This window comes from Arachis ipaensis, chromosome B10 (genome assembly GCF_000816755.2).
Source record: "Arachis ipaensis cultivar K30076 chromosome B10, Araip1.1, whole genome shotgun sequence".
Lineage (NCBI taxonomy): Eukaryota > Viridiplantae > Streptophyta > Magnoliopsida > Fabales > Fabaceae > Arachis > Arachis ipaensis.
The window spans coordinates 49,053,259-49,060,224 of record NC_029794.2 but is presented as its reverse complement, the minus strand read 5'-3'; positions in this window follow the sequence as shown (position 1 = coordinate 49,060,224).

The following is a 6,966-nucleotide window of genomic DNA, read 5'->3' as shown; positions in this document are numbered from 1 at the left end:
AAGGGATCTCTACCATAGTAGAGTAGAGAACAAAGATTAAAAAGAAATTGAATGCTGTTTGGACCTTAGTGCCAAGTGTCTAGTGGGGGCGGCGATACGTAACGCTCACTGGAGACCGGATGGAAGGTTCCCTCATGAGGACGTCGATGCGTAACGCTCATGAAGGGGACGTTGGCTGAGATAAGGACGGCGGTACGAAATGCTTATCTCAGGACCAGTGTCAGGAATCGGGCAACAAACCGACACATGAGCTCATGGCCTGTATAGGACTAGACATGCATCATACTTGTTTGCGCATACTTATTGTGATTATGTTTTCATGATTGTGTGTGCCTGTGATTGGATTCTATATTTTGTAATTGCTCTCTGATTTGTGTTTGTCTTGCATTGTTTGTGCCTATGATTGATTTTCTTTTGTCATTGAGTTTTGATGGTAATTCGTGTTGAATTGGGCCATAAGACGAGTCGATTTAGTTTGGACCAGAGACCGAGTTGATTTGATTTGGGCCAAAGGCCGTGATTGGAAGGACCATCGGTAAGCTTTGGTTAAAATGGTTTCTTAGTAAGTGATGAAATATATGAAATGTCATTTTGTGTGAAATTTTTATAAAAAAAAATGAGTTTCAAATTTGGATAATGAACTTAACTTCTAACCCCGACCCTACTAAGAACTCCCCAGTTCTCACCCCCTATTTCCACCCTTTTTAGCTACAGGAGCGAAGGTTTAGTGTAGAGTTTCAGGAGCATAGAAGATTATACTCACGAGTTAAGTTCTTAGATTTTATTTTTTCCTAGTCATTTATTGTTTTTAGTTTTTAGAGGGGGATAGGACTTGTATTTGAGGATCTTTGAGTAAGTCTATGTATTTAATGTTATGTGAATATATATATTCGTGACTAAAAGGTTTAAAGTAAAAACCTTTCGTTTTCTTGATTAAAGTTTCGGTTCATATTCGTAAAGGCTCAATATTAAATAAAGATAGTATATCATAAAAAGGTTTAGAGGTACGTGACGCTTAGGCTTTTAGTACGATCATGAGGTGCTAAAAGCCAGGGTGTTACATTCACCACATTCTCTGCTACTCCACCATCGCCACCGCCACCATCACCACTATAATGGCATCGACATCAACTACCTCTATCCTTCCATCCCATCAGCCCCACCTTTCTCCTTTTTTACTGTTACAACCATGATCACATCATCCTTTAACAACAACAATAACTGCAAGCAAGATTTTCTTTTAAACGGTCGACGTCTTTCACCACCACCACCACTGATTTTGGCGTCGTCTGTAGTAGGAATAGTTTCAGTCTGAATCACTGAAAACCTTGAAGAGGTTGATGTCGTACACGTCGTTGTGATGGTACTAGAGAGGAAGAGGACTGGAGCGTGGCAGAACTGGAGCTGAGGAGGTGGAGCATGGCGGAACTAGAGCAAAAGAGAGCTAGACAGAAGAACGACGTGAGACGAATTGCAATTGTCATATAAAACCCATCTTTCATAGATATAATGTTAGCTTTCTTATTTGATGATTACTTTTATTATTATTCATAAAAATTCATGAGTATAAATTGTTGTTTTTCCTTGATCAATATGTGAGTCTAGTACACTCGTGGTGTAACACCTTACCACACAGAACCTTACGCTTACGTCGTAAAGCAGAGGTGGCGAGGTATTACGACCTCTAAAAGAATTCATATCTAGGAGCTTTAAAGAAGAAGTTAAGTAAAAGCGAAAACAGAAAATCATTTCACACTCGCATGGATAATCGTAAAAGGGATAGGTAATTATATATATTTATACAACTCAAAATATAACTCAAACTACAGAATATACACCTATTTTTCTAAGTCAACCTCTAGAAGGGATAAAATAGAAAATATACATGCAGAGACTTCTATATACATATATACATAGCCTAAAACAAAATATAACAGTCCAAAAGATAGTTTGTCGCTTGTAAGGAGGGTCTCCAGATGCTTAACAAGGTGTCTCTCAACCTGCATCTGAAAAACAACAGAAATATGTATGAAATGAAAATTGGGGGTTCTCAACATGGTAAAGATGCCCGCATAGTTAATACAAAAGGTCCCGAGAAAGCCAAAGGCATTTCTAGAACTACGACACTCAGATTTCAGCTTAAAGATCCAACTAAATCAGGAATTAAGTAAGTTATCTAAGGTATTCAAGTTCTAAATATAACTTTAACCTAACACTTCACTTTCTGTCTCCTCTAATACTTCGAATCACCGGTGCAACAACCCTCCCTCACGCCTCCGTCAAGAAGGGTCTCTCAGAAAACATACACATACAATTCAAGTAAGGAAAACACAGATAGAAGTGCAATTACATCAAGTAGAACAAGTAGCAAATAAGTAGAGTTAAGCAATTAAGCAAATCAAAACAATACACACTCAAGCAAAACATACAAATGCATATGATGTATGCCTGTTCTATGGCTGATGAGTCTCATCTGTCGGTTATATAGCCAACTCGACATGTCCTGGTAGCTAATCATTGGACAGTCCCTCTGTGCGAGCATCCTATATATACATGCATGCCCATGGGAGAATCCGGGAAGTAAAAGTACCCGGTCACATCTTGCGATAGAGGGTCAACAATGTCTCAATTATTCAAGCCAAATAGAATTTTAATTCATCATTCTTAATGTCATCATCATTCATTAATTCATATCTCATTAAATCTCAAATTCATCATCATTCTCATTATTACTATCATCACCTCGTCCATTATAATCTTAATATTTACTTATCTCAACTTCAATCACAATTCTCAACATAACAGAGGGTCAATAATTAGTCTCAAAATATACAAGTCACATAATGATCTCTTTTTTTTAACATAACACTTCAAATCAAATTTTCAATTTTTATAGAAATTTCGGCAGCATCCCCTCTAAAACTCAAACTTCTACCATCATTCAAGGGTCCCAACTACCAAACCAAATACATCTCAGTCATTCAGATCATTCCTAGTATCAAATTATTTCAAAATCAAACTAATTCTAATATTAAATCTTTTTTCAAAACAACCAATTTCAATAACAAATCATTTATAAAATCGAACCACACATCTCTAAACCAATCCATTTAATTCAATTTCACAAACTCACCATCAATCCTAAACACATCAACAATTTTCATTATTTTTATTACTTATCAAATACATAATCCAACACATACAAATTCATTCATCCTTTATACATACATCATAAACCATATACACACTTCATCAATAATTCATTCAATTCATTCCTATCTTAAAGTCTTCTAACCTAAGTTTTTACGTGACATTAAATATTAACTACGAGAAACCAAAACTATACCTTAACCAATTCCTCCCTAAGCTTGAAATACCTCAAAAACCTCTCTTTTCATAAGCTCTGAACTTCAAATGTTAATTTCTCAAGCTTAATTACCCAGATTTTGTTTCAAACCGTCAAATTGAACTCTAAATCGAAAAAAACACAATCTTACCTACGGATCAATTGGATAAAACCTAGTGATTATCTACTACTAGAGTTTACCATTTTGTTTTGATATAATTGAAGAGAATTCCGAGACGAACACGTGGCCGCTGACGGCTCGTCAATTGGAGTTCCGAATTGAAAGTTATAGGCGACGGAAGTTAATGATGATTAGCGTCTCGAACCCCTCCCTCACCTCTCTTCATTCAGTAGCATGAATTCCCTTTGTTGAGGAAAAAGTGGCTAAAGCCACTAATAAGAGAGTGAATGGGTTGGGCTTTGGACCTATTTTAGGACCAGTCCAAGCAATTCAGCCCATTGACTCAATTTTGGGCCAAAATCTTTAAAATTAGTGTCAAAATTTGTATTTTAAATATTTTTACTTCTCTAAACTATAAAAATTGAATTTCATAATTTTTTTGATTAATAATTAATTTATTAGCTAATTATTTATTTATTTCGTAGGGTTTACACGTGGTGTTTACAACATATCCTTTATTTTATCCCAAATCAACACTATTAATTCTATTAGATCTTGTTAACGTATAAGCTATTCTATATTAAACTATTGACTAGATCAAAAGTAGTGATATTTTTATATGAAAAAAGATACCGAAAAGAATTCTAAAATTTATAATAATTTTTTCTCTAAAGTTTTAAATTTTTTAATTTTTAAAAGATGTTCTTTGAATTATCCAAAAAAAAAAATGCTACAAAAAATATTAAATATTGTCGAATTTATTGGTAGAATAACAAAAATAATCAGCTGATAAACATATTACCATAAAAAATACGATGGTATAACTTTTGCTGGTAACTAATTACCGTCGGACGTCTCAATCTGACGGTAATTGTCGGCAAATTCTTCGACGGATTGTTTGATAAAAAAATATTTGGCTACCAGCGGAAATTGTTTGCCAGTAATTTTGGCACCACTATATTGTTTTGCACCATCTTATTGTCGGATTTTTCTCCTGGTAAATTCAATAATAAATTTAAGAGTAAAGTATTGTTTTTGTCCTCAACGTTTGGGGTAAATCCTATTTGTATCCTTAACGTTTAAATCGTCCTATTTGTATCCCTAACATTTGTAAAAGTGATTCAATGTTATCCTACCGTCAATTATATATCATGAGCGCTTTAGTTTGAGTTTTAAAAATCTCTTCTTGAAGTTAGAATACAAATATCTGGGATTGAATCGATGATCTACTCCAAAAAATAGCTCATCAAATGTTGAAACTAATTCTTACAACATTTACATAATTCACTTTTCTAGGGACATAATTGAATCTAAACACAAATAATGGGTATAATATTAAAATTGACCACATCCAAGTGAGACCTAATTTAGAATGAATACATCCAAGTGAGAATAATTGAAAAATATAATCTGATTTGTTAGTATAATTGATAGTATGATAACATTGAATCACTTTTATAAACGTTAAGGATACAAATAGGACGATTTAAACGTTAGGGACACAAATAGGACTTACCCCAAACGTTGGGGACAAAAACGATACTTTACTCTAAATTTAATTTTTTATTTTTTTAACAAAATTAGTAGTTAAATTCTAAATAATAGAAATCAAATAAGGATTTTATTAAATATCAAGTGTACATATAAAATAAAAAGTTAAATAAATAAGATACAATCAAATAGTCTAGAACAAAATCCTAATCACTACAGATCCTGATAGTCGTTGTCGTCGTCATTCTTCTGGCCCTGCTAAGGTGGTCTAGGCGATGATGTCAGTGCCCCTCTAGCAGCACCGCTATCACCAGCGTGCATTTGCTCGTGGTACACCGCTATCTGTTGCTGCATCCGCTGAATCCGCTCCATCTCCTGCCTAAGCTCCAACTTGAAGAAATCTGTGTCTGACGCGCATGCAAGAATCTTGTTAAACCTCATCTCAGACTGTTGTAGCTGCTGAGCCTGTTGGTGAAGGCTTTGGGTGAGATTCTGCACCTGCTCCCTCAAATCAATGCTATCCTTAGGATCGACAGGGCTGGTGGCAGAGGCAGAATAAGCCTTCAATCTGGAGGTGTAGAGGTTGTTGGTAAAGAACGATCTCAGTCCATAGACGCAATTTTTGTACGGCTCAAATGCACTCCGAGCCAAACCTTATCAGGATCAACAATTGAATCAGCGGAGTTGTTGTCGTCCTCTTTAGTATGCTGAGATTGCTGGGTTGTTGCCTCCAATCTTTGCTTGTAGGACTCTTGTGTAACACATGTTTTCATTAGGATGACAGTTAATTGAAAACTTTATATCACATGATGTTTACTCACATAAGGGTCCGCAGACTGCTGATAAGAAAATCTTTCCTTATTTTCATTCAAGGTGTGAGTATACTTGAAGGTCTCCCCTATCGTCACATCACAATCCAACGACTTATACTACACATATTGAAACAATATGTTAAATCAAGTAATAATGACATTATATGTCAAAGACAAAAACAACTTAACAATAAAAAATGAAACAATTTACATACCAGTCTAGCCTTTGTCTTCACGAAAGTCACAAACCCGTCGGTATACTTCAACGACCTGGACGATGCCCTGTTAGCTCTGTTTGTGAGACGACGATGCCAGAACCCCTCATCACTCTCCCAATGGATGTACGGTTCATTCTTAATGGCCAGACAGAGCCACTGAGTGAGGTGGTCGCGCTTCTTACGTACGTCCTGCATCATCTGCTGAAGCTGCCTAGCCATCTGATGGTCGAAAATCTTCCTGATCATGCCATTGTGAGTCTTCTCCCATATAAATTTCTCCTGCATAAAGAAATATTTAGCACTAGTTAATCGAAATTAAATAAATAATTAAATAAAATAGAAGATATAAACTAGCTAAAGTTTGAATATATTGAGTTTTTACCGCCCACTTCTGAAATCATTGCTCTCTGATCTCAGCAGAGATCTTCTTGTAGTTAGGCCATGGATTATCTCACATCAGCTTAATGACATTGGTACATTCATATGTACATGCATTGTTATTTACACAAACCTATCATTGAAAAACTTAAGATTAGCAAACACATATGTTGAACAAGAATATCAACATAAATTGCTTTTAAAAGACATTAAAATAGTACTCACGCCATTAAACCATCAGGCCAAATTGTCATCCGTACGATAGGCAATAGTGAAGGAGAATTTGGCTGGGATCCATGAGTGGGTTCCGACACTGCGGTGTCTGTACCTAGAGGTGGCGTCGACATCGAAGTAGTGGGTTGCTGAGTGGATGGAGGTGGTGGAGGAGTCTACTCTGATGAAGCAGCCGCATGACTTCGTGGTGACGGGGGTGGCGCAGTAGAAAGATCCATGTAGTTAGGGTTAGAGACCATGATGAACGGCTGATCCTGTGCACCCATTGCTTGTGATGTCCCAGGGGTAGTTGGAGTAGAGGGCGATGACTGAGAAGTCCCACGAGTACCAGTAGAAACCCTCCCTCTATTCCGATCACGAGGCTAA